We start from the raw sequence: 27,582 nt of genomic DNA, 5'->3' as shown, positions 1-27,582 counted from the left end.
GTAGTAATCCCACCTTCCCCCTTTTATGTCTTAATTATATTTCATAATCATTCTGTTATATGTTTTGTTTTAACATGTAAGCCCTAGGTATCCCTGTGCCACTGCAGAGAAGGTAGTCTCATGAAGGTTATGAGAAGGCTGGTCAGCAGGGCATACCATTTCCTGTTATAAGCTGTTTCTAAGATATAAATAGAAGCTTTTCCAGGACTGCAGCTTGATGCTATATTGGGAATCATGTAACATTTACAATATACTTCCATGTAAGACAATCTTGTGCTAAAGCATCGCTAAAAGAGACAGAGCCTCTGGGGTTCACCACATATGATATTCAGAAGTAGTGGCAAGTCCAATCTCCTATTTTGATCCTCACTTCTTATTATGGTAAGTAGCTTCCTGATTTTCTGCCTTGTCCAGCTAGCATTGCAGTATTTTGCCCATTAGAAGTATACAGTGAACATTCCTCCTAAAATTCCATTTACTTGATCTGTAGCTGCTGCAATGGAATTTAAACTAAAGATTTTAAAATATAGGATGAAATATTTAAGCTCTTTTTGAATGAAAGAGATAGGTTTAATTCAAAAAGGGAAAGAAATTTAATTCAAGTATATAAAACAGTACCATCCAATGATCTAGAAACTTTCATGAAGAGCTACTAATACCACAAATTCTAAATTTAGATACTCATTGTACTATATTATAGTTTACTACAAATTTTTACTCATTGTTTTCCTAAAGAATCTGCATATTTCAGTATCTCAAGTTTTTTTGCATAAATTCTAGATGATGTTTGACATTTTAAACAATTCCTGGGAGGAAATCTTATAATTCAAATGGAAGAAAGATGTGCATGATTAAGATATTTGTGAAGCTAATTAAAATAATTTTGTGAACTTGTATGCTGATGTCATTGTGGACATATTTCCTTAACACTCTGAATTTTATCATATGTTTGAGTTATAAATGTAATTCTTAACTTGAAGATGAAGAAAAAAGTAGTAACATGATGCCACATGTAAACCTGAGGATCAATGATAAACATAGGGCTATAGACAAAATTCTTCTCAGAGACATCAATGAGCTTAAAGATACCCCAGGATTTGCTGGCCCAAGATCTGGAAGAAGACAAGAAATCAGAGACAGAGATATAAGCTCAGGTACTCAAAACACACTTATCCTAAGAATATTGTCCATTCCTGTAGGAGTAGTTGACAGGCTGAGCAGTGCTTTTGATGGCCTTGTGGGACTGCAGAAATAAAAGTCAAAATCAGGAACTTGCTAGAAGAGGGAACATTGATAATGTACCCACTCCAAAGGGTGATACCCATAAAGTAAGCTGGAATAAGCAAACCCAACCCTCTCTTGAACATGCAACCTATCATCTGTTGGGCCCAGGAAGCTTAACTCTTGACTTTAAGTATTTCTGAACCTGTAGGACCCTTATGCGTCCTGAGAAAGCCAACGAAAATCCTCTGTGAAGGATGATATCATATGAAAGTCATCAAAACTTTTTCCAGACAATTTTTAATATATCAATACTATTATCACAAAGTTGGATAAAATCAGGTATACAAGTAAAGGCAATATCATGAGTGAAAACCAACAGACAAAAGATAAAGAGCTTTCCTTGGCTTGAGGGTTCCCCTGCTCTGCCCAGGCAGGAGAGCTAATTCATAGCCCCACCCACTACTGGCCTCATCTGACCAGAAAATGTGGCCAGAAAGCCTAGAGGCTGTGTAGCCCAGCAATGCTTGAGCAGAGTCCAGACAGGCAGAGATAATTGTCTGCAGAGCAAAGCCAGTGGCCCTGTTTGGCCAGAGAACTTGGGTTGCAGATTGGCTTGAGTCAAGACCACAAACAAAGAGCCTTCCTGGCCTTGGAGCTGGTTTTCCTGCTCTGCCCAGGAAACTAATTTGTAGCCCCACCCATTGCTGAATACAGCCTTCAGCCTCTCAGACCAGGGAATCTAACCAAAGCACACAGGAAGCTGCATAACCCATCTAACCATGCTTATAGTGACACTTGAACAGAGAGCATAGCCTGTGGCTTTCTCCATCTGCAGAGCAAAACCAGTAGCCCTGTCTGACCAGGGAATTCAGTGTATAGGTTTGCCTGATTTAGGTCCCCAAACAATGAGCCAGGCAGGTCATGGGGCCTGTCCTGGCAAGCACAAGTGCAGGGAAGCTAATTCATAGCCTTGCCTACTTCTGGATAGTACCCATGCCAGTTGTCTAGAAAGCCTGACCAGAGAGCCTAGACAACTTCAGAGCCCATCCTACAGCCTCACTTAGGCAGGGAAGCAAGCCAGTAGTCCTATCCAACTGTTCTCAGCCAGGAGCTACCCCATCACCTAAGAGCTCAGACTGTGAGCTTGTCTCAAAACAGATGCTGATAATGAGCTCCACCTGCCAAAGGACATTACCAGTAGATACATCTAGAAATTAAAGCTGAGCTGACTGGCGAAGAACTGTCTCTGCCAAATCAAACTTGTAAAGTCTGGAAGAGGAAACCACTTACTCAAATGTACAGATACCAATGTAAGGAATCAAGGATCACAAAAAAATCAGGTAAGCATGACACCAACAAAGAGAACTAATAAAGTTCCAATAACTGACCCTAAAGAAATGGAGATCTATGAACTGTCAATTCAGAATAAACTTCTTTGGGTCCTCCCTTCTTTGGGAGGACCCAAAGAAGTTTAGTGAACTACAAGAACAGACAGACAACTAAACAAAATTAGGAACACAATGCATGAACAAAACAAGAAGTTCAACAAAGAAAAAGAAACCATCAAAAAAACCAAAAACAAAACAAACAAAAAAAACCAAACAGAAATCCTAGAGCTCAAAAGAACAATGACTGAGCTGAAGAATCCAATAGAGAGTTCAAAAGACTCAACCATGCAGAAGAAAGAATGAGTGGTCCAGATGATAGGACATTTGAAATTATCCAGTCACAGGAGAAAAAAAAAAAAAAAATACATATACACATTATGGGAATTCCAAAGACAGAAGAGAAAGAAAAAGAGACAGAAAGTATATTTAAAGCAATAATGGTTGAAAAGTTCCCAAACGTGGGGAGAAAAATGTACATCCAAATCCATGAGATGCAAAAAGGTTAAACCTAAACAGGGTTACACAAAGACAAATTATAATTAAATTGTCAAAAGTCAAAGATAAAGAAAGAATTTTGAAGGCAGCAAGAGTAAAGAGAGATGTTATATACAAGATAACCTCCATAAGATTAATTAATGGTAAATTTCTCAACAGAAACTCTTCAGGCCAGGAGAAAATGGGATGACATATTCAAAATATTGAAAGAAAAAAATTGTTAAAAAAGAATTCTATACCTGGCAAAAGCTGTTCTTCAGAACTGAAGGGAGATAAAATCTTTCCCAAGCAAACAAAAGCTGAGGGAGTTCATCACCACTAGATCTGTCATACAAGAAATGCTAAAGGGAATTCTTTGAGTGGAAGTAAAAGGATGCTAATTCCCACCATAAAAACATAAGAAGGTAGCATGAAACTCACTAGTAATGGTAAATATATAGTCAAAATTAGATTCTGTAATATGGTAATAGTAGTGCACAATTCACTTACAAATCTAGTTTAGAAGGTAAAAAACAAATGTAGTAAAAAATAACCATAACTACAATAATCTGTTATTGAATGTACAATATAAAAAACATGTAAACTGTAACATTAATAACCTAAAATTTGAGGGGAAGAAGTAAAAGTGTAAAGTTTAGGAATACTATCAAAGTTAAGTTGTTATCAGTTTAAAATAGAGCGTTATAATTTTCAGATATTTTATGTAAGCCTTATAGTAACTACAAGGGAAAAACCTGTAATAATTATTACACAAAAGAACATGATAAAGAAGTCAAAACATACTAATACCAGAAGGCATCAAAATACCCCCCCAAAAGATAGCAGGCTAAGAAACAAGAACAATGGATCCACAAAACAACCAGAAAACAATTAACAAAATACCAATAGTGAGTCCTTACCTATCAATAATTCCTTTAAACATAAAAGGATTAAACTATTTAATCAATGGCATAGAATGGTTGAATGAATCAAAAGCAAGATTTTACAATATGGTAACTACAAGATGTTCACTTTAGCCTGAAAGACACACATAGACTGAGAATGAAGGAGTGAAAGAAGATGTTTCAAGCAAATGGTAACCAAAATAAATTACGGGTAGCTATACTTGTATCAGACAAAATAGACTTTAAACTAAAAATGGTAAAAAGGAATATTATATAATAAAAAAGTGTAAATTCATCAAGAAGATATAATAATTCTAAATATTTATGTACCCAATATCAGAGCACTAATATATAAGCAAAAACTAACAGAGCTAAAAGAAGAAATAAACATTAATACAATAATAATTGGTCACTTTAATTCTCATCCAGGCAGAGAATCAATAACAAAACAGCAGATTTGAACGACACTATAGACCAAACAAACCTAACAAACATATACAGAACAATATATCTGACAAGAGCAGAATACACATTCCTCTCAAGCATACATGGAACATTTTCTAGGAGAAACCATACGTTAGTCCAGAAAACAATTTTTAGTATATTCAAGAAGACTGAAATCATATCAAAAAAACAGAAACAAAAACAAAATAACAAAAAAAGAAATATCAAGTATCTTCTCTGACCACAATGGTGTGAAACTAGAAATCAATAACAGGAGGAAAACTGGAAAACTCATGAACACATGGAAATTAACAATCTCCTAAACAACCAATAGATCAAAGAAGAAATTAAAGAGGAAATTTAAAAGTATCTTGAGACCAACAAATGGAAACACAGCACACCACATCTTATGAGATGCAGCAAAAGCAGTTCTAAGAGGAAAATTTATACCAATAAACAGCTACATTAAGAAACAAGAAAGATTTAAATAAACAACTTAACTCTATGCCTTAAGAAACTAGAAAAAGAAAAACAAACTGAGCCCAAAGTTAGCAGAAGGAAAGAAATAATAAACATATATACAATGGAATATTACTCAGCCATAAAAAGGAACGAAATTGGGTCATTTGTAGAGATGTGGATGGATCTAGAGACTGTCATACAGAGTGAAGTAAGTCAGAAAGAGAAAAACAAATATCATATATTAATGCATATATGTGGAACCTAGAAAAAATGGTACAGATGAACCAGTTTGCAGGGCAGAAATAGAGACACAGATGTAGAGAACAAACATATGGACACCAAGCAGGGAAAGCGGCAGGAGTGGTGGTGGTGGTGGGATGAACTGGGAGATTGGGATTGACATGTATACACTAATATGTATAAAATAGATAACTAATAAGAACCTGCTGTATAAAAAACAATAAATAAAATTCAAAAAAAAGAAATAATAAAGATTAGAGCAGAAATAAATGAAACAGAGAAGAGAAAAATAATAGAAAAGAAAACAAACATGAGAGTTTGTTCTTTGAAAAGATAAAATTGACAAACTTTTCGCTACACTATCCAAAGAAAAAAGAGAGAGGACTCAGAAACAACAAAATCATAAATGAAACAGGAGACATTACAACTGATACCACAGAAATACAAAGGATCATAACAGGATACTATGAACAACTATACATTAACAAACTGGACAACCTAGAAGAAATAGAAAAACCTTTAAAGATATAAAACCTACCAAGACTGAATCAGGAAGAAATAGAAAACCTGAACAAACTAATTACTAGTAAGGAGACTGAATCACGAATCAAAAACCTCTCAACAAAGAAAACCCCAGGACCAGAAGGCCTCACTGACGAGTTTTACCAAACATTTAAAGAAGAATTAATACCAATTCTCAAACTCTTCTAAAAAGCCGAAGAGAAGGGACTATTCCCACACTCATTTTATAAGGCCAGCATTACCCTGACACCAAAGACAGTAATAGACACTATAAGAAAAGAAAACTATAAGCCAATACCCTTGGTGAATATGGATAAAAATTTTTCTCCATAAAATACTAGCAAACCAAATTCAGAAGCACATTAAATGGATCATTCACCATGATCAAGTGAGATTTATCCCTGTGAGGCAAGGATGGCTCAACATTTATAAATCAATAAATGTACTATATATAGAATGAAAGAAGACAATAATATGATCATCTCAATATACACAGAAAAAGCATTTGACAAAATTCAACATCTGTTCATGCTAAGAAGTCTTAAATTAGGTATGGAAGGAAAGTACATCAACATAATAAAGGTCATGAATGACAAACCCACTGCTAAGATCATACTCAACAGTAAAAGATTGAAAGCTTTTCCTCTAAGATCAGGACCAAGACAAGGGTGCCAACTCTCACCACTCCTATTCAACATAGTACTGGAAGTTCCAGCCCAGCAACCAGGCAACATAAAAAAATAAAAGGTATCAGAATTGGAAAGGAAAAAGTAAAATTGTCTCTATTTGTATAATAATTTTATGTGTAAAAATATCCCAAAGACTACACACACACACACACACACACACACATACGCACAGATCTAATCAACAAATTCAGTGAAGTTGCAGGACACATAATTAACATACAAAAATCGGTAACATTTCTATATACTAACAATGAATTATCTGAAAAGGAAAAAAAGAAAATGATCCCATTTACAGTAGCACAAAAGCAATAAAATACTTAGGAATAAATTTAACCAAGAAACAAATTTCTCTACAGTTTTCAGTGATCTCTACACTGAAAACTACATGACATCAATGAAAGAAAGTGAACAAGACACAAATAAATGGAAAAAATCCCATGTTCATGTGTTGGAAGAATTATTATTGTTAAAATGTTCATAGTATCCAAAATGGTCTATAGATTCAACGCAATTCCTATCAAGATTCCAAAAGTATTTTTTAAAGAAAGAGAAAAGCAACCCTGAAATTCATTTGGAGCCACATAAGAGTCCAAATAGCTAAAGCAATACTGAGAAAGAAGACCAAAGCTGGAGGCATCACACATCCTGATAAACTATATTACAAACTAGAGTCATCAAAACAGTATTATACTGGGATAGACAAATAGAGCAATGGAATAAAGGGCTTAGAAGTAAACTCATAAATACATGGTCAACTAATATTTGACAAGAGAGCCAAGAATAGTCAATGGAGAACAGACAGTTTCTTCAATAAATGGTGTTGGGGAACTGAATATTTACATGCACAGAAATGAAACTGGACCCCTATCTTACACCTCTTACAAAAATTAACTCAAAATTGGTTAAAGACTTAAATATGTAATACCTGAAAGTATAAAACTCCTGGAAGAAAGCATAGGGAAAAATCTCCTTGACATTGGTTTTGGCAGTAATTTTTGCAACAAAAGCAAAAAATAAACAAGTGGAACAACATCAAACTACAAAGCTTCTGCAAGGCAGAAGAAATCATCAACAGATTGAAAAAGAACTAACATATGATCCAACAATTCTACTTCTGGGTAAATATCTGAAGGAAATGAAATTACTATCTCAAAGAGATATCTGTACTCCCACATTCATTGCAGCATTATTTACAATAGCCAAGACATGGAAACAATCTAAGTGTCCTTCAGCAGATGAATGGATAAAGAAAAAAATACAATGGAATATTATTCAGAATAAAAGAAGCAAATCCTTCCATTTCTGACACCATGGGTGAAGCTTGAGACAATTATGCTAAATGAGATAAGTCAGAGAAAGACAAATACTTTATAATTTCACCTATTTGTGGAATCAAAAAAAAAAAAAAAAAGGCCAAATGTTTAGAAACAAAGAGCAGATTGGTGGTTGCCAGGGGCTGGGGGTGGAAGGGTAAGAAGATGAGTGATGGTGATCAAAAGGTACAGACTTTCATTTATAAGATGAATAAGTTCTGGTCATGTAATGTACAGCATGGTGACTATAGTTAACACTACTGTATTATATACTTGAAAGTTGCTAAGAGAGTAGATCTTAAAAATCTCACCACACACACACACACACACACACACACACACACACACACACACACACACATAATAACTGTGTAGGGTGATGGAAGTGTTAACTAACCTTATTGCAATAATTATTTTGCAATATGTACAGATATGAAGTCATCACGGTGTATACCTTAAACTTACACAGTGTTATAGATCAATCGTATCTCCATAAAGCTAAAAGAAAAACATTTAATCAATATTAAAAAAGTATTAAAGAGATACTTCACATCCTTTTTACTAAATCTTTGTAATCCTGTGTATATTTTAAATAACAGCACATGTCAATTAGGACCAGCAACATTTCAATTGTTCAGTAGACACAGGTGACTTGTGGCCAATGTATTGCATGGTCTAAACACTCCAAGACATGAGACTTTTGTGCAAGAGATAAGCAGATTTTGCATATGGAATTACGTAATTGTAGCCACGGGATGGATTGTAACAGATTAAATATGACCACAAATATTTTGCAGCTCACCCATTAAGTAGTGGAATCTATTTCACCACTCCCTGAAGCTAGGCTCACCTTCTACTTGCTTTGACCAACAGAATGTGCCAAATTGGTTTTGCATGAGTTCCAGAGCCTATTTTAAGAGTTCCTAATTCTCAAGAAGATTTCTAGCTTTTCTTTCACAGTCTCGGAAAATACCCCTGCTGTTTAAGGAGGCTGGGCACCAACTACTGAAAGACGAGAGATTTTCTAGGTCGATGATCATAGGCAAGAGGGAACACCCAGACTGCAGGCATGTGAGTGAGGTCACCTTAGAACCGCTGCCTCAATCAAGCCACCAGAGGACTGCTCTGTGTAAGCCCAGGTGAGACCAGCAGAAGTGCCCAACTTCTCCCAGCTACCCTTTGTCCTTTCTGTCATTGATAATCTCCAAACAGCCCTCTTCACTACCTACTGGCATTTATTTGGCAAGGACACATCTGTGAGGCTACTACTTCCTAACATTCCATATGGAGAGGCATTCGATCTCTCTATTCTCAGCCTTACATTCCTAAACTGAATAAGAAATGCTGTAATATTTTCCCTTTTCAATGTTAGTTCTAAGACCTCTCTGATTCTCTAGCTCTCTATTCCCCTCCACAGTTTAGCAATCTTAGCTTATATGGTGGTGGGGTAGGCAGCTGCTTCTGCCCTATTACTTATTTTCCCAGTTTTTTCCTGTCTTACAGCTATTCAGTGAGAGCCTTCCTTTGAACAATGCCTAGCTGGCCACAGTGGGATTGGATCCCAGGTCTAAAGCAGACAAATGAAAGCGGAGGCAGAATAGGAAATATATCCATTATAATCCTCACATTCATTTGTCCAAGTAAATCACAAGTACATGGAACGCAATTTAGCTTATAAACCTTATATGCACTGCCACACTGCAGAGAGTTGCATACATGGTAAATACCAAATATGTAAGTTTCATTTGTTGATTGAGTCAATAAATCCATCCAGAGAGAATTCATTCCTTTCACATATCTGACTTTTCTCTCCTCAGAGGAAGGTTAGACTTCCAACCCTTTTGAAGTCAACAGGCATAAATCCTTCCCAAAACAGCTACATAGACCACTAGTGCCTACCGGGTAATTTTCTGCTCAGGGACAAACAGAAAAGAGGATACGGAAGAGGGAGAGAGTTACTGTGTGCTACACATTCATGAAAACATACTCTTAGTTCCATTCTGGCTGGAAACAGAGAATTAGGCCAAGCAGTTCTTAATCTTTAATTTTTTGATACGTTGATTAATTCGATGGTATAATAACTAGCGTTTGTAATCTGCTTCAATCAAATAGATCTTATAGCTTGCTGATTTTCTAAAATATACTTATAAATAGATTCTTTGATTTTTACTGTAAGGCTTTGATTATGTCAGACATTGATATACTATATGTGGGAATCGGTGCAAGACCGTGGAATGTTGATTAGCATGAACCATAAATCAGATATCATTTGTTATGTGAATGAATAAAAATATGAATTTTCTACTCATTTCCAAGTTATCAGTGTGATTAACAGATAGCAAGAGGTCATATTTTTCTAAAATGCAGCACTGGTTCAAAATCCAAATCATTAACTATTTATCTCTTTCCAAATCCTTAATTGAAACTTTAAGGCAAAATAATAAAAATATTTTTTGAAATAGTATGAAATAAGTATACAACATATTTTCTTTATACATGTATGTCAAAGTTTACAAAGTAAGGAAAACCTGTTACACAGTTCTAGAGAGACAAAAATAGAATGGCATTGGCAAAAATGGGAGACACATAGAAGGTCCCAATAAAAATTCTGAATAAACCTTTATGATTTTGGAGAGCTAATTTCAAAGTTTAGATGATTAACTTTGCTTCGTAAATTACTATTTGCAAAACAGTAATAATTCAGGCAAATGAGCATCTAATAACTAAGAATCCATTGCAAATGACACTGTTTCTAAGAAAAAGTTCCTGCCTTTTATCAAGTGTTTTATCCAAAATGAAGGAAAAGAAAAGGGAAGGAAATAATCCATAGTGTGAATTTTGGTTTTTTGTTTGTTTGTTGTTGTTGCTCTCCCTATTCAGTTTATTTTCTTTCTGAATCCAGATATTTAACTTATCAACCCAGATAGTTTCATCAGTATACTAGATTTTTATTTTAAATAATACTGGATTTCATGGAACCAGTGACTCTAAATAAGTTCAATGAAGCACAAGGACCTCTCAGAGAAACACTAAAAAACAAAATATAAATCACAAATTTAATTATTCTGCCTTTAAATATTAGATCATTTTTAAGTCGAGATTTTTATTCCAAATATCCTGATTAAAATTTATTATATCAGTAATTTTGTTGAAAATATCTATTGAGCCAAGTTCTCCCTGGTGCCAAAGTTACTCCCTAACAGTAAACATAACAGTTCCAAAAAGCAAAGTTCCAGTAGCCTCAGAGAGTTAACGCTTTCCTTGAAGGATTAACTTAAATCCAAAGAAAATACAAACCCATAAATGTAGAGATTTTCATTAAATGGAAATTAAGAAGAGCACTTTGGAGGACTGGTACAGAGAAGGCCACGTTAGAAAATATACTTTCAGCTGGAAAGAGTAATAACCATTTAAAAACTACTAAAAGGTCATTTAAACACAAATATTATATGAAGTCTATTTGACCATACTTTTCGAAATGGTTAAGAAAATTGGGGATTTTTAAAAACACAATATGCAAACTTTTTAATGCATATATATTTTTTTCCCCTCAGACTCTTAAAGCAAGCTGAATTTCCCCCTAGAGCTCTTGTATCTATGCACTTTAAAAAAGCCTTTAAGCCTAATCTCCTTGGCTCAGAATCCCATGGATGGTTTGCATGGTGTTAATAAAGTTAATTACTCAACCTGTGGTCAGGATGCCAAACCACCTCATGTCCTCGGGGACCTTATTCTATCTGTGGCAATCTCTTTCTTCAATATCTTCAACATCTTTATTTACCCAGCCAGGTTGGCACCCTTAATTGTTCCTTCTCTGCAGGGCAACAGGAGCTCTATAAGAAGCATGGTGGCTATGTTCCCAACGCACAGGCAATTTCTCCAGGATCTAATTCCTATGGTCCATTTTAATGCCTTTCAGGACAGCTTTATTTACACTGTTTTTATCCTGTTGCCTTGAATCAGGAGTCTCCCTTTAGATTCATTAAAGTTGAAAATCTGCCTGCCTTTGATTTTCTCTCCCCTCTCAGAGGACTTTTTTCTTTGTTCTGCAGCCCAGAGGCCAGCCCTGCTCAGCCCTCCCCTAGCTGGTGCTTCCTAACTCTTGCACCCACCTCATGGCCTGGTTGGCCCCTATTTATCTACATATAGAGTTAGCCAAAACCGAATCTTTTCTTACAGCTTTTAAACATATTCAGGTATATCCTACCTAAAAAAAAAGAAAGAAACTTCCATTACTTATCCCAAATCCGTCTGTATTCTAATTCCTCTCTCTCCTTCCCCTTTTGACCAAGCTCCTTGAAGGTGTAACCTACCTTCAGTCTCTACTTCTTTACCCCACTGGCCCCAGAATACTGTTCCCCACAGCACACTGAACTTGCACCATCCTCCTAATCACTAGCTCTGATGCATATTCTTCTGAATTTATTTTACTTAAACTCCTTATGGTCTGAGAATCTATAGACTGTTCTTTCTTTCTTGGAATTCTCTCCTATGATATGTGTGGCCCTTTTTTCTTTTGGCTTCCCAAGCAGGTCAGAAGGGGGAGTGAGAATGGCTTTAAATACTAAAGAAAATGATCTCAAACATAAATAAAAGCATAAAATATGAATGTTCATATGACTTGTAATCTGTCCAGAATATTCTTAATTATTCTCAACTGATTATTTTTCAGTAAAAATTTACCAAAAAAATCCCTTGTCAATTTATCCCCCAAATACACATATTTTAATTAGTATCATCTTATACTTGTGGATTAATTTCAAGGAAAATTGACCTCTTCACTATATTGATTCTTTTTATTCGAGTAAGGTATTTTTCACTGCTCTTTCAAATCTTTCTCTATGTCCATCATTAGAGTCGTGCATAATAATAGTTAAACTTATTTCTAGATATTTTGCCTTTTTTGTTATTACTATATGAACTTTGAAACCTTGCCAAATTCTCTTACTATTTGCAAAAGTTTTTCAGTGGATTTTCCGAAGGCCTTCCAGATGTAAATTATATCATATCATTCATTAATTTATTCAATAAATAGTTATCAAGTACTAATATGTGCTAGGCATTAATCTAAACACTAGGGAAAGAGCAATGATCAAAACAGACAAATTCTTGTTCTCCTGGAGCTCATATTCTAGTAAAAAAAAAAAAAAAAGCAGGTTAAAAATTAAATATGCAATAAGTCAAGTGATCATAAATACTTAGAAGAAAAATAAATTAGGGCAAGGGAATAGAGAATGACAGTGGCAAAGAGCAATTATTATTTAAATTGGGTAGTTACTAAACTTTGGCCTGAATAAAGAAGGAAGTGAGCCATTTCAATAACTGGGGAGAGGAGAGAAGCAGGAACAGCAAGTAGAAAGGAACTGAGTAAGGGATGTGCTCAGTGGAGACCAGTTGGCTGATTGTAGGTGGGAGCAGTAGCAAGAAGGACCACATAGTATCTCATGGGTTTTGCATTTTATTCTGGGAGACATGGGAAGCCAAGGTTGAGATGTGTGAGGGAAAATGGCATAACTGAACTATTATTTTAAAAAGATACCTCTGGCTGTTTTGTGGAAAATGATTGGAAAGTAGGAGGCTAAAGCTAGGCTGCAGAGGGAAATGGTAGAGGTGAGATGGTGGTGGCTGAAAAGAAGAGGTACCAGGGAAGGTGGTGAGATGTGATCAGATTTGAGATGTATTTAGGTTTAACAGGTAGATTCACTGATGAATTGTAAACGGTATGTAAGAGAAATTGAGGAGTATAAGAATATATTTTTTTTTCAGTAAAGTATTTGCCATTCTTATAATTTACTTTATCATTGGTTCTGTCCTTGTCATTTCTAAATTTGTGTCTTTGTGATTTCTCCAACTTTCTATGAGAGCTAGGCAAATAGTTTATCTATTTTATTGTTATTATTTCTCATCAATTTTAGAATTTATTTATTGTTTCTAATGTATTCTCTTTTACTAATTTATGCTATTTTTATTCCTTCCTACTTTAAAAATAAATTTTGCCATAATTTAAAAAATATTCCTCTGAATACCTAATAATATTAATTTAATTTCTTCTTTCAGAGTAACCTAAAGATTTATGGCTATAATCATTTCTCTAACCACAGTTTTTGTCATGTAGCATAGGTTTTTCTGGATCTAAAAGCTTGTTTTTACTTTCCAGCTATGAAATTTTGGCCTAGATTTTCTCTTCAATGCTAGAGTTAATACTAGAATTAAGAAAGAAATTAGAACTTCAAATTATTTTCTTATTTAAAATTTTGTTATAAATTTCTATTTTTATTGCATTATAGTCAGAGAATATTGTCTGTAATATTTCTACTTTTTAGGATTTATTGAGATTCTCCTTGCACTCATCTAGACAATTTTGGGAAACAACCCATAGAGACTTGAAGGGAAGGAACATTCTCTGTTATCAGGCCACAGAGTTAAACAGTCAACTATTAGTTCTATTTAATTAATGTTGTTATTGAGATTCACTATATCCTTGTTTGTTTTATTTATTTATTTATTATTTTGCCTGTCGTGTCATATGATTTATAAATCTCCTACTATTATTGTTCCCATATATTGCCTCTTGAAGGTGCTAAATTGTTTGTGGTTTTGATGTTGTTTTATCTGGGACATGAAGATTCATGATGGGGCATGATGGAGCATCTGGAATTAGACAAAGCATATGTTAAACATAAAGAGAAAAGCTGAACCAAAGAATAAGTCTGGGTATCAGATTGCTGCTAAAGGCAACCAGGGCATGAAAGTATAAGATCCTGGGGAGAGAGAAATGGCTCAGGAAGTCAAGTGGATATTTTGCAGTGTTTTTTCCCTTGGTGCCCTTGGCCATTCAGAGCATGGAACAAGAGGCTGGGGAATCCAGGAAAAGGCCAAACAGATGTCCCTGCTAAGAGGTAGAAAAACAAACAGAACTTTTGACCATCCCACAAGGCTGGAGAGACATAAATTAGAGACCTGAGCTGTGAGCCCAGTGAGAAAGGAGGGGAAAAGAACAACATCCACACTCTGCTGGTTTCCCCTCATGACATTGATTGATTTCTGCAGCTACATGGGGAAAGGGATCTAAGAAGCCAAGCAGAACGTCTTCAAAAAACAAAGAGAGTTTTTGGCAGTGTCATAGTACTTAGGAGACAGGGACTTGAGTTTTGGACACCCCGGAAGAAAGGGGCTCAAGTGTAGATCCTGGGCTTTCAATTAGATTAGAATTCCTTGGGAGATACACCTTGGGAACAGGGTTCAGAGAGACCCAGATGGAGCCTTAGAAAAACTGCAATCCAGCCTTGAATTTAATTTCTGATTGGATTCTGAAGGGAATCCACTCTTTCTGCTCTTTGAGGAAGATGATATAAGCAAGCCTCTACATTTTTCATATAGGACATCAGACACTGAATCAAAAAACACTATCTATGCCAAAAAAAACAAAAACAAAACCTAGGACTATCTGACCTCACACCAAGAAAAGAAGTAGTTACTAAAAAGAGATCCAGAGGTTATCTAGATATTGAAATTATCAAATAAGGACATTCAAGTATCATGACTAATATGTTCAAGAAAATAGAAAGAAAGATGAAGAAAATAGATGAAAAAGTGGAAAATTTCACCAGGGTATTTAAATCTTAAAAAAAGTCAAATGGAAGTTACAGAAATGCAAAATGCAATAATTAAAATTACAAACTTGATTAAAGGACTAGACAGAGAACAATAGTTAACTGGTGAAGTGAAATACAGATCAAAAATTTTCATACTGAAACACAGAAGAATAAAAAAAGATTAAAAATAAAGAAATATATATAAGAAAAATAATTAAAATGTCCAACATATTATCAGAGTACAGAAGGAGAGGAGAGAGAGAATCAAGCAAAGCAATGATTACAGAGAAAATGGTTGAGGGAAGTCATCAAGTCGCAGATTCATGGAGCTCTTGGCACACCGTCAGGATGAAAGCAAGGAAGGTGAAGTCTCCACATATCATTCAAACTGCTAAAAGCCAAAAACAAAGGGAAAATCTGAAAGCACCCAGAGATGTAGGGGGTTGGGGGCATGGGAGAAATACATTACTAAAAAGAGCAATAATAAGACTAACAAGTGATTTCCAACAGAAGGAATGAAAGCTATAAAAGAATGATACAACACCTTGAAGGTACTCAAATCAATATCTACCCATCGGAATTCTATATAAAGTGGGGGAAAAAATCCAGAGACCTGCACTAAAAGAATCACTAAAAAGATTTCTTTGGCAAAAATAAGATGATCCCTGGGACTTCCCTGGTGGTGCAGTGGTTAAGAATCTGCCTGCCAACGCAGGGGACACAGGTTCGAGCCCTGGTCCAGGAAAAGCCCACATGCCACAGAGCAACTAAGCCCGCACACCACAACTACTGGGCCTGTGCTCTAGAGCCTGCGTGCCACAACAACTGAAGCCCGCACGCCTAGAGCCCGTGCTCCGCAACAAGAGAAGCCACCGCAATGAGAAGCCTATGCACCAAAACTAGAGAAAGCCCACATGCAGCAACGAAGACCCAATGCAGCCAAAAGTAAATAAATAAATAAATTTAAAAATAAATAAATAAATAAGATGACCCCGTATTCAGTGAGAAATAAAGAACAATTGAAATGATAACTATGTAGTAAGTATAACTTAATATTGACTGAGCAAAATAATAATAATTTCTTTTAGGTTTAATTATATATGCAGAATTGAAATTATGGCAATAACACAAAATAACACGAATAACACAAAAAGGGTAAATGGAATTTAAATGGTCTAAATTCCAAGCATTATTGGGGAATGGTAAAGTTATATTTTATAACTTGACTATATAAGCAAGGTATACATCTTGTAATCTCAAAGTAAATAGTAAAAAGATAGAAAAACAATATATAATTAACAAATTACCAGAGGTGAAGAAGGAATATTAGAAAAAATTTGATTAATCTGAAAAGAGGAAGATAAAGGAAAGGAAACAAGAACATAAAATTGGGAGAACTAATTTAAAAAATACAAAGATGGTAAATATAAACTCAAATATACACTAATTAAATAAAAATTAATGAAATATTCCCAGATTATGAAAAACAAAAACAAAATCAAGAACAATACAAGCACATGTTCTAATAAAATATAGGAAACTGAACGGCTGAATGCAAAAGGCCAGAAAAAGATGTGTATGCAAATAGTAACCAAAAGAAAGATGGTGTAGCTATGCTAATATAAATTTTAAAAGACTTTAGTAAAAAAGCATGACTAGAAATCAATAGAGATGATTCCTAATGATAAAGAGATCAATCCAGCAGCAAATGTAACAGTGCTAACAATCTACATATACCTCATAAAAAAGGATGGAAAATATATACACAAAAGTGACAGTGAAAAGGAGAAACACAAATCACAATCAATTTAATATAGCTCTCTTCGTTGTGATAGAGCAGGCTGACAAAATCAGTAGGGATAGAGAAGATCTGAAGCTTATCTATGGTGACAGACTCACCTTACGATCCACCATATAACAAACTGTGCTAAATATTCTATTGCATCTCAAAGGGATGTGTATTAGGTAATTTTTGCATGCACTGTTCTCACTGTCAATCTGGTCATACAGAGAACACTGCACTCAAAAGTTGCCCAAATTTACCATAGACCATAAAGTGAGTCTTGACGCTTTTTTATAAATTAATGTTATTAGTGTATAATTTACATATAGTAAGATGTATCCATTTTACATGTACAGTTGGATGAGTTTTGTTAAATGAATACAGTCATGTTGCCACTACCGTCCCGATTAAGGTACAGGATATTTCCATGATACCAAACAACTAATTCCTTCATGCCCCTTTGCAGTCACCCTCTTCCCAATCCCATGGAACCATGGATATGCTTCCCGTTTATTATATTGTATAGTGTCATGGATAAAAGTAAACTTACGGAGCCAGACTGCCTTGGTTCACCAAGCTCCACCACAACTTGTTGCGTAACTGTCCATAAGTCACTTAAACTTTCTATCCCTAAGTTTCCTCATCTGTAAAATGGAGAGCATGATAATAGTAACTTCCTGTTAGGGTTGTTATGAGGATTAAATAAATTAATGCGTATTAGGTGCTTACAACTGTGCCTAGCACATATTAAGTGCTCTATAAGCATTAGCTGAGTTCCTACCACTGCCCAGAGGAACTTTCCTTAGAGACCTATTGTTACATAAAGGAGGCGTAAGGATGGTACAGACAACTACTTTCTCTGTGAATTATTTGCTGTTCAGAATTTTAATAGAAAATATATTTGTAAAAGCAACTTCAATTGTTAAGCAGATTAGAAAATTCAACTGAAGATATAACGCTGCAGTTACATTTCCTTTACAAAGGCAAAAATGTATTGGAAAATCAGGATAATTAGGAGAATATGTTCATTCAGAAAAGAGAAAAATACTTTAACACATTCTGTAGAAAACAAGAAACCCCTTTGCTGGTGTAAGTAAATTACATGTCTGTTAAGCAATAATAACAGTAATATTATCTACTTCCAATTCTTACTTTTCATGCTCATTAGCAAATAAGGAAGCATCACTAATAAAAGGTACTCTTAAATGCTATCTTCATAATATATGTCCTGGATAAGTGAACTAAATAGTTCAAGGAGGAAAAAAAAATCCCAGCTCATTTCTAGTGAGTAGAAACTACTCAGTCAAAAGGCATTTTTAAATCAAATCCTTACCTAGAATAAAATCAAGCATAATATGATGATTTTTTTAAAAAAATAAATAAAATGATTAGTGGGTTACTTTGCTTTTAACTGATTTCTAACAACTACAGTCTCAGTTACAATTAATTATATAAATTACATCTAAATGTAAATGTCTTCTGACAGTTTTATATTCAACTTGCGTGGTTCAGAAAAAGAATCTTAATCGATAACCAAGATAAACTTGGAACCAAATTAAAGATCTTGATATAAGTAGGAGAAAATGTGTAATTAGAATGGCATATAATGTATCAGCAACCACCAATTATGGTTTTAATTGAGTATTTCAATCTGAAAGCTGTTTTTAAAAGATATCTATCAATTTCAAAACTTGTAAAATGACAAAATTTAAATTTACATTTACCACTTATTCCTGCATGTACACAATAAAAAATTTTGAATAAAAAGAAGAAATAAATCAACCAGGTGTTTTTGAGTAAACAATGCTTAGACTCAGATGCCATAAAATTGTTTTACTTGATACTACATAGATAAACTATCAGTCTTAAAACATTGTGCTTTACTTTAACCACCTCAGTAGTAAGGCAAAGGTCACTATATAAGAGAATATGTCTATGACCACCTTTATGCCAAAAATTACACTAAAGAAACTTAAAAGACATATTAAAAAACAACAGTGTATGTGCTTTATCTGATCCTATTTCAAATTTAAAAACTGGGGGAAAAACACGAGAAATGTGAACTGGATATTTGATGATTCTAGCAAATTATTGCTCTTTTTAAGATGTGACAATAGAATTATGGGTTTGTTTAAGAGTCTTTGTCTTAAAGAAAGAAAATGTTTACAGAAGAAACAATGTAATGTCAGGGATTTAACATAATGGGGCAGAGAGAAGATGACTAGTTGACAGAACAGATGAAAAGATCAGTCATATATTGACAACTGGTCAATTTGGACAAAAATTACACTGGGTTCATTTACAATTCTCTCCTTTTGTATATGCTTGAGATTTTCCATAATAAAATAATTTTTTAGAAGATTTTCTAATATTGTCTTAAAGAGAACTCATTCATTGCATGAAAATAGAGAGATGATAAAGATTTGGTGTTAAATGTGTAAATATTTACCCCCTTCATATAGAGTTCTTAAATGTTAATTCATTAAGTGTGAAAAAAAACATAATTTGTGGGTTAATTCCTCTTCATTAAAAAATATTGCATTGACTATTTACAATAGCCAAGACATGGAAGCAACCTAGGTGTCCATCAACAGATGAATGGATGAAGAAGATGTGGTATATATATACAATGGAATAATACTCAGCCATAAAAAAGAAATACTGCCATTTGCAATATGGATGGACCTAGAGAATATCATACTAATTGAAGTCAGAGAAAAACAAATATTATATAATATTACTTATATGTAGAATCTAAAAATAATACAAATGAACTTATTTACAAAACAGAAACAGACTAACAGAAGTAGAAAACAAACTTATAGTTACCAAAGGGGAAAAGGTGGGGAGGGGTAAATCAGGAGTATGGGATTAACAGATAGACCACTATATATAAAATAGATAAACAACAAGGATTTACTGTATAGCACAGGGAACTACATTCGATACCTTGTAATAACCTATAATGGAAAAGAATCTGAATATATATATATATAAAACTGAATCACACCTGAAACTAATACAACATTGTAAATCAAATATACTTCAATTTAAAAAACTGCATTAAAAAATAACTTCATTACAAGAGATTAGAATACTGTGTATCCTTTACTTTTCTTTTTGGTTTCTCCAAATACTGAAATAAAATCAACGATCCTACAATTTGGAATTTTATAATGATTTTGTTTAAAATAGAAGGCAGGGGAACTAGAAAAGATGGTGAGCTCTCAGAAAGCACTAAGATGACTCTGACTCTATCACTGACTTGTACCCAGTGTTCCTTTTTGTTATTCTCAATTTTCTGATGTTGGCACCCATTGGCATTTATTTCTTTAAACTCTTTAAACACTGATTATTAAAAAGTATTGCTTTGTAGTCGACTGTGTCAAGTTAACCCAATGAAATTAAATGTCATGTGCTTTAGTGTGCAAACACCATTGTCTTCAGAGTTTTAAAATGTACTTAAAAGAATACAAGTGATGACCTCTAAGAAGCTTATAAAGTCTTTCATGATGTTTGAGGTAATCATAATAGGACTACATGTCTTCCCAACCTCCTGCTAATCAAGCTTACAAGTTTCAAGACACTTTTGCTTACTTGGTGCCTAGAGAATTTGAGAAAAGAATTACTTTTCTTGTATCATGAATTCCTAATTTCTATATTTTGATGGTTTATTTTGAAGATTTCACAATTGCTGTCTCAGATCCAGTCAGATTTTTGCATCAGAGAAACTGGTACACTCATTTCCCTTCAAGCACTTTGATGTCATATGAGAGATACTTGCATCTTGCCAGAGTTTATCATGGTAAATTCAAGCTGTGACGGCATTGACAGAAAACCCAAATATCCAGATGAAGAGTGAAAAATCCAATGAATCATTTGAATGTTTCTATACAAGACTTAATTAGTTGAAAATGATTTCAGTTGCCTGTATTTTCAAATATGAAATCAGAACTCAAGAGATAAAATTCTGATTTTTTTTTCTTGTGGTCTATTTAAAGAGGCAAATGGCAATAAAATGATAACTGGAATACTGATGGCCTTTTGCATAAAAGGACACGAATGAGTATGAATATATTATGTATACAAAAAAAGAATGAACCTTTTTTTAATGGATTAAGTTTTTCCACTGCTTTTGTTTTTCGAGGAATTAGCTAATACAACTTCTTTTTTAAAAAAATAATTTAAAACTAATGTTTCTCTATAGTATCTCCTGAGATAATGATCTCTTACTTAATGATAATGAGCTCCTGAATTGCCTTAAATCCTTACTGTTAAATGCAATAAAGAATACATTTGCTGGGCATTATTTGAAAGCCTTTTATATGATTGCCTTAGTCACTTTAATATTAAATGTCTCCAGCCTGTTTTGCCAATAGAAGTTAATAACAACAGAAGAGCTGACAGGGGGTGTAAATTGTAGTTTTTCAATTCTGGTCCTTGATGATACATCCTCTAGAAATCATTCAATGGAGTTTTCCAACTTATACGGTAGCAGTTTGGTTTCCAGTGATTAAATAACTATTTAAAAGAGGTTAGTTGTGCTAAATAGGCCAAAATCCCCAACTCCCAAAACACATGGAAGGCTGGGCACCAACACAGCTTTATACGTCCATCATTAGGTGTGATAACATGACATCCATTTTCTTAAGTGGTTTTATTAGCTTCACTTACTTGCAATAATTAATATTTAATAGCAAGGGAGAATTGCCAACAATTAGCTCCTGGAAAGTGGCCAATCTAGCCACGTTAAACCGATGTTTGCCCAGCAGAGTTCCCCAGGCTTGGTTATTAACCAAAATGAATAAGAAAGTGAGATTGTTGTTATGAAGTATTGCAGGGACTCATCAACCCAGAGTGGTTGGAAGGCTTTCTTTGAGTCACTTGGACACAGCCTCAAACTGCACAGGAAAATGAGCATCTGCTAAGAAAACCCAGTAACATACCTGTCTGAACTTGAGCAATAAGAAATGGGTCTTCTCTTTTTGATCAAAGAAAACATACAGAGAGGTAAAATGGCGGCATTTTGTGAGTACCTCACCAGGTATAATGAATGACGACTGTAGCCAGAATCCAAATATCCAAATGTCACAGAAAGCCAGTACACATGTATTTACCTTCTCAGCCACAGACTCAGATTCTATGTGTAGATTTAAATAAAAGAGTGTGTTTGTTATTTAAGGCTCCAGGGTCAGACAGATCTGAGTTTGAATTCTAGTTCTGCCATTTGCAAACTATTAGAAAAGAATCTTTCAAGCCCCAGTTTCATGACTGGTAAAATGAGAACAATAGTTGTACCTCATTTACCAGTTGTAAGAAGTAAAATAATGCTCATTAAAATATATCACTGTTCCTGGAAGTGTTCAATAATTTTTAACTACTATTCATGTTATTATAGTCAGTCATATATAGTTTCCAGAATGAGAAAAAGCAAAAAAAAAACCAAAAAACTAAAAAAAAACCCAACAAGATACCCAGTTAAATTTTAATTTCACATAAATAATGGATAATTTCTTAGCATAAATACATCCCATGCAATATTTGGAACAAACTTATTCTCAAAATTTTATCCATTATTTTTCTTAAATTCAGATTTATCTGGGCATCCTTATTTTACTGGCAACCCTATTTATACATCATGTGAGCAAGAAAATTCATTTGTCTGTGACTTAGTTAAAAAGCTGGGCATATATCCAGAGAAAACCATAATTTGAAAAGATATATGAACCCCAATGTTCACTGCAGCACTATTTATAATAGCCAAGACATGGAAGCAACTTAAATGTCCACTGAATGGATAAAGAAGATATGGTATACATATACAATGGAATATTAGTCATAAAAAAGAAAGAAATAATGCCATTTGCAGCAACATGGTTAGACCTAGAGATTGTCATACTAAGTGAAGTAAGCCAGACAGAGAAAGACAAATATCATATGACATCACTTATATGTAGAATCTTATTTTTAAAAATGATACAAATGAACTTCTATATAAAACAGAAATACACGCACAGACATAGAAAACAAACTTATAGTTACCAAAGGGGAAAGTGGCGGGAGGGATAAATCAGGAGTTTGAGATCAACATATACACACTAGTATATATAAAATAGATAACCAGCAAGGACCTACTGTATAGCACAGGGAACTATACTCAATATTTTGTAATAACCTATAAGGGAAAGAATCTGAAAAATATATATATATACACATATATATTTGAATCACTTTGCTGTACACCTGAAACTAACACAACACTATAAATCAACTATACTTCAATTTAAAAAAGAACCCTGATAAATAAAAGAGATCAAAGTCAGTCAAACAAAATGGACACATTAAAATTCCTTTTTATTTATCTTATTTAAGGAAATAGTCCCTCAATCTTGACTCAGTGTCTCTGCACCTTAACTTCAGATCTAAAAAGTTTATATTCTGATTAAGCGATGCTCGTCTTGGAGAGTTGCACCTATAAAAAAAAATCAAAGTATACTTGTGGAAAAGCTCCAGGCCTCCAAAAGGAACATTAGCACACGCTGCTGGCTACAAGAAGTACTCCCAGTCAGGCCTGCCTGCCCCACGCCTCTGTGCTTTATCTTCAGCTTGGCTCCCGTCAGCTCGTAACCCCAGACTGAGCCGTGGACTTTGGCTCTCCCACTGGTATCTCTGCGCTACCCCAGTGTCTGGCCCCAGTCACGTCCCTGATTCTGTTTCAACTGCATGGGCTGTGCTTTGGAATGTTGTCCATGTTTTCTTAGCATTTCCACCCCTGTTTTGTTCCTGGCTTGACTTTGTACCTTCATCTCAGCGCCAATATCTTGCACAAGTCCATTCTGCTATGTTACCAATACAGGAACTGTTTTCTAAGCCCCAGCAGATTAGACTGTACAAATTAGTGAAAGAGCCAGATATAACAGGAACACTGAGAGCAGTGAGAAATGATGGTTAGCCACCTGACAGCAGTGATAGGCTATAATAATAGCGTGCTATTGGTTGAGAACTTGCTGCTCGCCAGTCAGTGTGGCAGACACTCAGCTACATTGTCTCTTTTCATTCTCTTCAGTGTAGGCAATACTACACCCATTTTACAGATGAAGAAAGTGAGACCACACTGCTAGTGTGTGTCAGAGCTAGAACTGAATACCTCTCTCTAACTCTGCAAACCACATGCTTTTGACCACAAAAGGCTACGTGCTCAGCAAAAGAGGGCATAGAAAAGAAAAATTTAAGTGTCATGAACCCAAACAGCATTGTAGTCTTGGGGCACTGAATGCAGATACAAACGGTGACTATTTGTACCTATCTTCAGTGTCTCAAGAGTACAATATTACTTTGGGATTGGCAGATACAAACTACTATATATAAAATAGATAAACAACAAGGTCCTACTGTAGAGCACAGGGAACTATATTCAATATCCTGTAATAAACCGTAATGGAAAAGAATATATATATGTATTATATATACGTATAACTAATCACTTTGCTGTACAGCAGAAATTAACACAACATTGTAAATCAACTATACTTCAATAAAAAAAAGAAAAAAGAGTATAAATTACAATGTATATATTGTAATATATATTGTTGTAGTATTGTGGTCTTGAGCCCAGATGGTCCCACTCTATTATGATGCAGGTCAACTCGACATTTAATCTTAGAAGGTAGAATCACCATGAAGACTTAAATTATTCAGAGAGACAATATATTGATGTGATTAAACAAGTTTGGGGGTAAGGTGGTCAGAGGACCAGTTTCAATCCTGGCTTCACTCCTTCCTAGTTATGAAAACTTGACCAAGTTCCTCAGGCTTGGTCTTCTTCAAACCTCAGGCTCTTTGGTAAAACGATGGTGATAGTACCTACCTCATAAATTGGGAGTGGGGATTAAATGACAACACAAGTGGTGTGCTTAACTCAGTGACAGACAAATCACCATCACCGAAAAATGTGAGCCTAAAACAGCAGCAGCAAATATGCAGTATGTTTTAGATTTTTGTCCAAAACATTAAAAAGAAAAAAAGGAAAAGTTGTTTTTAAAAAAGAATCCACCCCTTAGCTAACTGGAAGAGTCAGTTATTCTGAAGAGTTTATATCCTAAGGTCCCGGCCTGCAAAGCTGTATACAGTCGACCCTTGAATAACACAGGCATCAGGGGCTCCCACCCACTGCCAAGTTGAAAATCCATTTATAAATTATAGTCTACTCTCAGTATACGTGGTTCCTCTGTATCTCAGGTTTCACATCTGGGGATTCAAACCACCTCATATCATTGTAACACTGTAGTATTTACTATTGGAAAAGATCCGCCTATAAACGGGCCTGCTCAGTTTAAACCTCTGTTGTTCAAGGGTCAATTGTATATGTATATATTTATATACACACACACAGAGCTATTTCAAACTCTAACCTCTCTTCAACTAAGTTAAGATCCTGAAGAATGCTTATAGTCCTAAGACTGGTCTTTCTAGAATCTGAGGAACTGTAGTCTAAAGTGTGGGCACCTCAGCCCTTGTGTCAGTACTAGACCTCTGTATATATACTCTGTATAATCTCTCTCTCTATATCTATATTGATATCAGTACAGGTATAAACATCCAAGATCAATATATACTATACCTATAACCTATTTCCTGCAGACTTGCTCCTCATGTCCTAGTTTAGCAGATACAATCACACAAGGGAAAAATCTACTAGAGCCCATAGTATGCTCCAGAAAGGAATTATTCTTAGACTATAACAATTAAGATGTAATCCACCTCCACCTTCAGGGGTTGTCATTTTTAAGTGATGAACGCCAAAGAGTTAAAAGTGGTGAGAAAAAAAAAATAAAAGTTGTATCTGGAACATTCTCCTGTGTGCAGCATTTTGGGAGTCAGCCTGTGTGCTCTCTGCATCTGGATTTGCTTGGAAGAGACTGCAAGAATCTGAGAGGGTAGCTGTGGTGGGTAGCACCATCAGTGGGCCTGGAGAGCAAAGCTTTGGATTGAAATCCTAGTTCCTCCACATCCTGGCCAAGCCTCTTAAAATTGCAGAGCTTCAGTTTCCTTGTCTGTAACATGTGAATAATGCCACCTACATCAGCGGATTGTTGCTATAATAAGGGTTTTGTGTACAAATGCTTCTAACACGATGTTTGCTGCATGGAAGGCACTTAATGACTTGACTGAGAATGGTTCACCTCTGCCTTTGCTCTTCTAGAAAGAGTCAGTTGAAGCAGAATGAGACTGCTTTTGGAGGATTTGCCTAGTAGTTTTGATGAGTCAGAGAAATCTTCCTGAGAAGTTGACAAGTTCTCAACATCAAAAGAGATAAATACCGTTTCAACATCTGGAAACTTACAGATTCAAGCCTTATAACACCTTCCTCTAGTTTAACCAATTGCTGAGTGAATTAACAAAGTACATATTAAGGTCATAGAAAATCTTTAAAAGTGTGTGTAGGAATGAATATATTTAATACCACTAGACTGTACACTTCAAATGGTTAAAATGGTCAATTTCATGTGACGTACAATTTACTACAATAAAAACATGGGAGGTAAAAGTGTGTGTAGGAATGAGGGCAGAATATGAGAGGGGTTACTCTTATTATACACCCAAGAAAAAAAGGTTTTTTTCTTGTATTTTTGTTTTTCTTGTTTTCTCCTGTTTAAGAAATTTAAATTTAAAGGCTTCAAAAACAAAAGACTAAGAGTATTTATTATGAACTTTTTGATTTGCACACTATCACATGGGAAGGGTGGAGAGGGTCAGAGTACAAACTGATAATTCTATACATGGGTGAATTCTAAAACACCTGCCTAGAATATCACGGGACTAAGACTTTTACCACAGAGTAGAACAATGAAGTTAATTTACCTAATGGCATTATGCCAACCTGGCTCAACTAGCTTTTTTGAATGCCCAAATGCTCCCTTTTAGGTGTTTTCATTAGTTGTACAGCTATTACATGAAATTATGTAAGATTCCTTGAAAGCATATCTGGTGCTTTAGTGACCTCCCATCAGTGATTTTTAAAGTATGTTTGCATCCAATACAATTACAAAGGTCAGCTCCTTCAATAATAAGTTAAAATATAGAAAAAATTATATTTTAATGTAACTTTTTGCTTTTGTATATTACTATACAGCTGTTGCTTATATAGGTTTTTGTGTATAATTCTCTATTGTGTCTTTTTAATTTGATATACCATTGTAATTTTTGATGCTATTTATAAAAGCTTCATAATTATCACTCTGAACAGTTATATAAGTTTTCTTTGTTGATGCATGGGATTTGTGAAACTATTCTCTTATAGCTGGATATTTGGGTGGTTTCCAATTTTTGGCTGCTATTTTAAAATGCTATAATAAATATATTCTTTTATATTTTTTATCTTTTAAAGTTCTTTTGTATCATTTCCAGAGAACAAATTCTGTTAATCAAAATATTTGTCTATGTTTTACATATTGCGAAACTGTCTTCCAAAATGATCATAGCAGTTATATTCTGCCACAAAATATTAGAGTTGTTAACTGTTTTCATTATTTTGTTGACTTTA

General features: G+C 34.6%; 1 long non-coding RNA gene across 2 annotated transcripts; it reads left to right on the top strand.

Annotated features, from left to right (window-relative positions):
* The first annotated feature begins 297 nt into the window (after nt 1-297).
* On the top strand, nt 298-27,582 carry LOC118902356. Of its 2 annotated transcripts, none has more exons than XR_005021551.1 (3): nt 298-381; nt 8,622-8,800; nt 26,242-27,582. It is a non-coding gene; the product is annotated as an uncharacterized LOC118902356 (long non-coding RNA). The 2 variants fall into 2 exon arrangements; XR_005021550.1 differs by lacking the exon at nt 298-381 and adding an exon at nt 2,402-2,564 and having other exon boundaries at nt 8,608-8,800.

This window comes from Balaenoptera musculus, chromosome 10, assembly GCF_009873245.2.
Source record: "Balaenoptera musculus isolate JJ_BM4_2016_0621 chromosome 10, mBalMus1.pri.v3, whole genome shotgun sequence".
Classification (NCBI taxonomy): Eukaryota; Metazoa; Chordata; class Mammalia; order Artiodactyla; family Balaenopteridae; genus Balaenoptera; species Balaenoptera musculus.
This window is presented reverse-complemented; position numbering and strand designations above follow the sequence as displayed.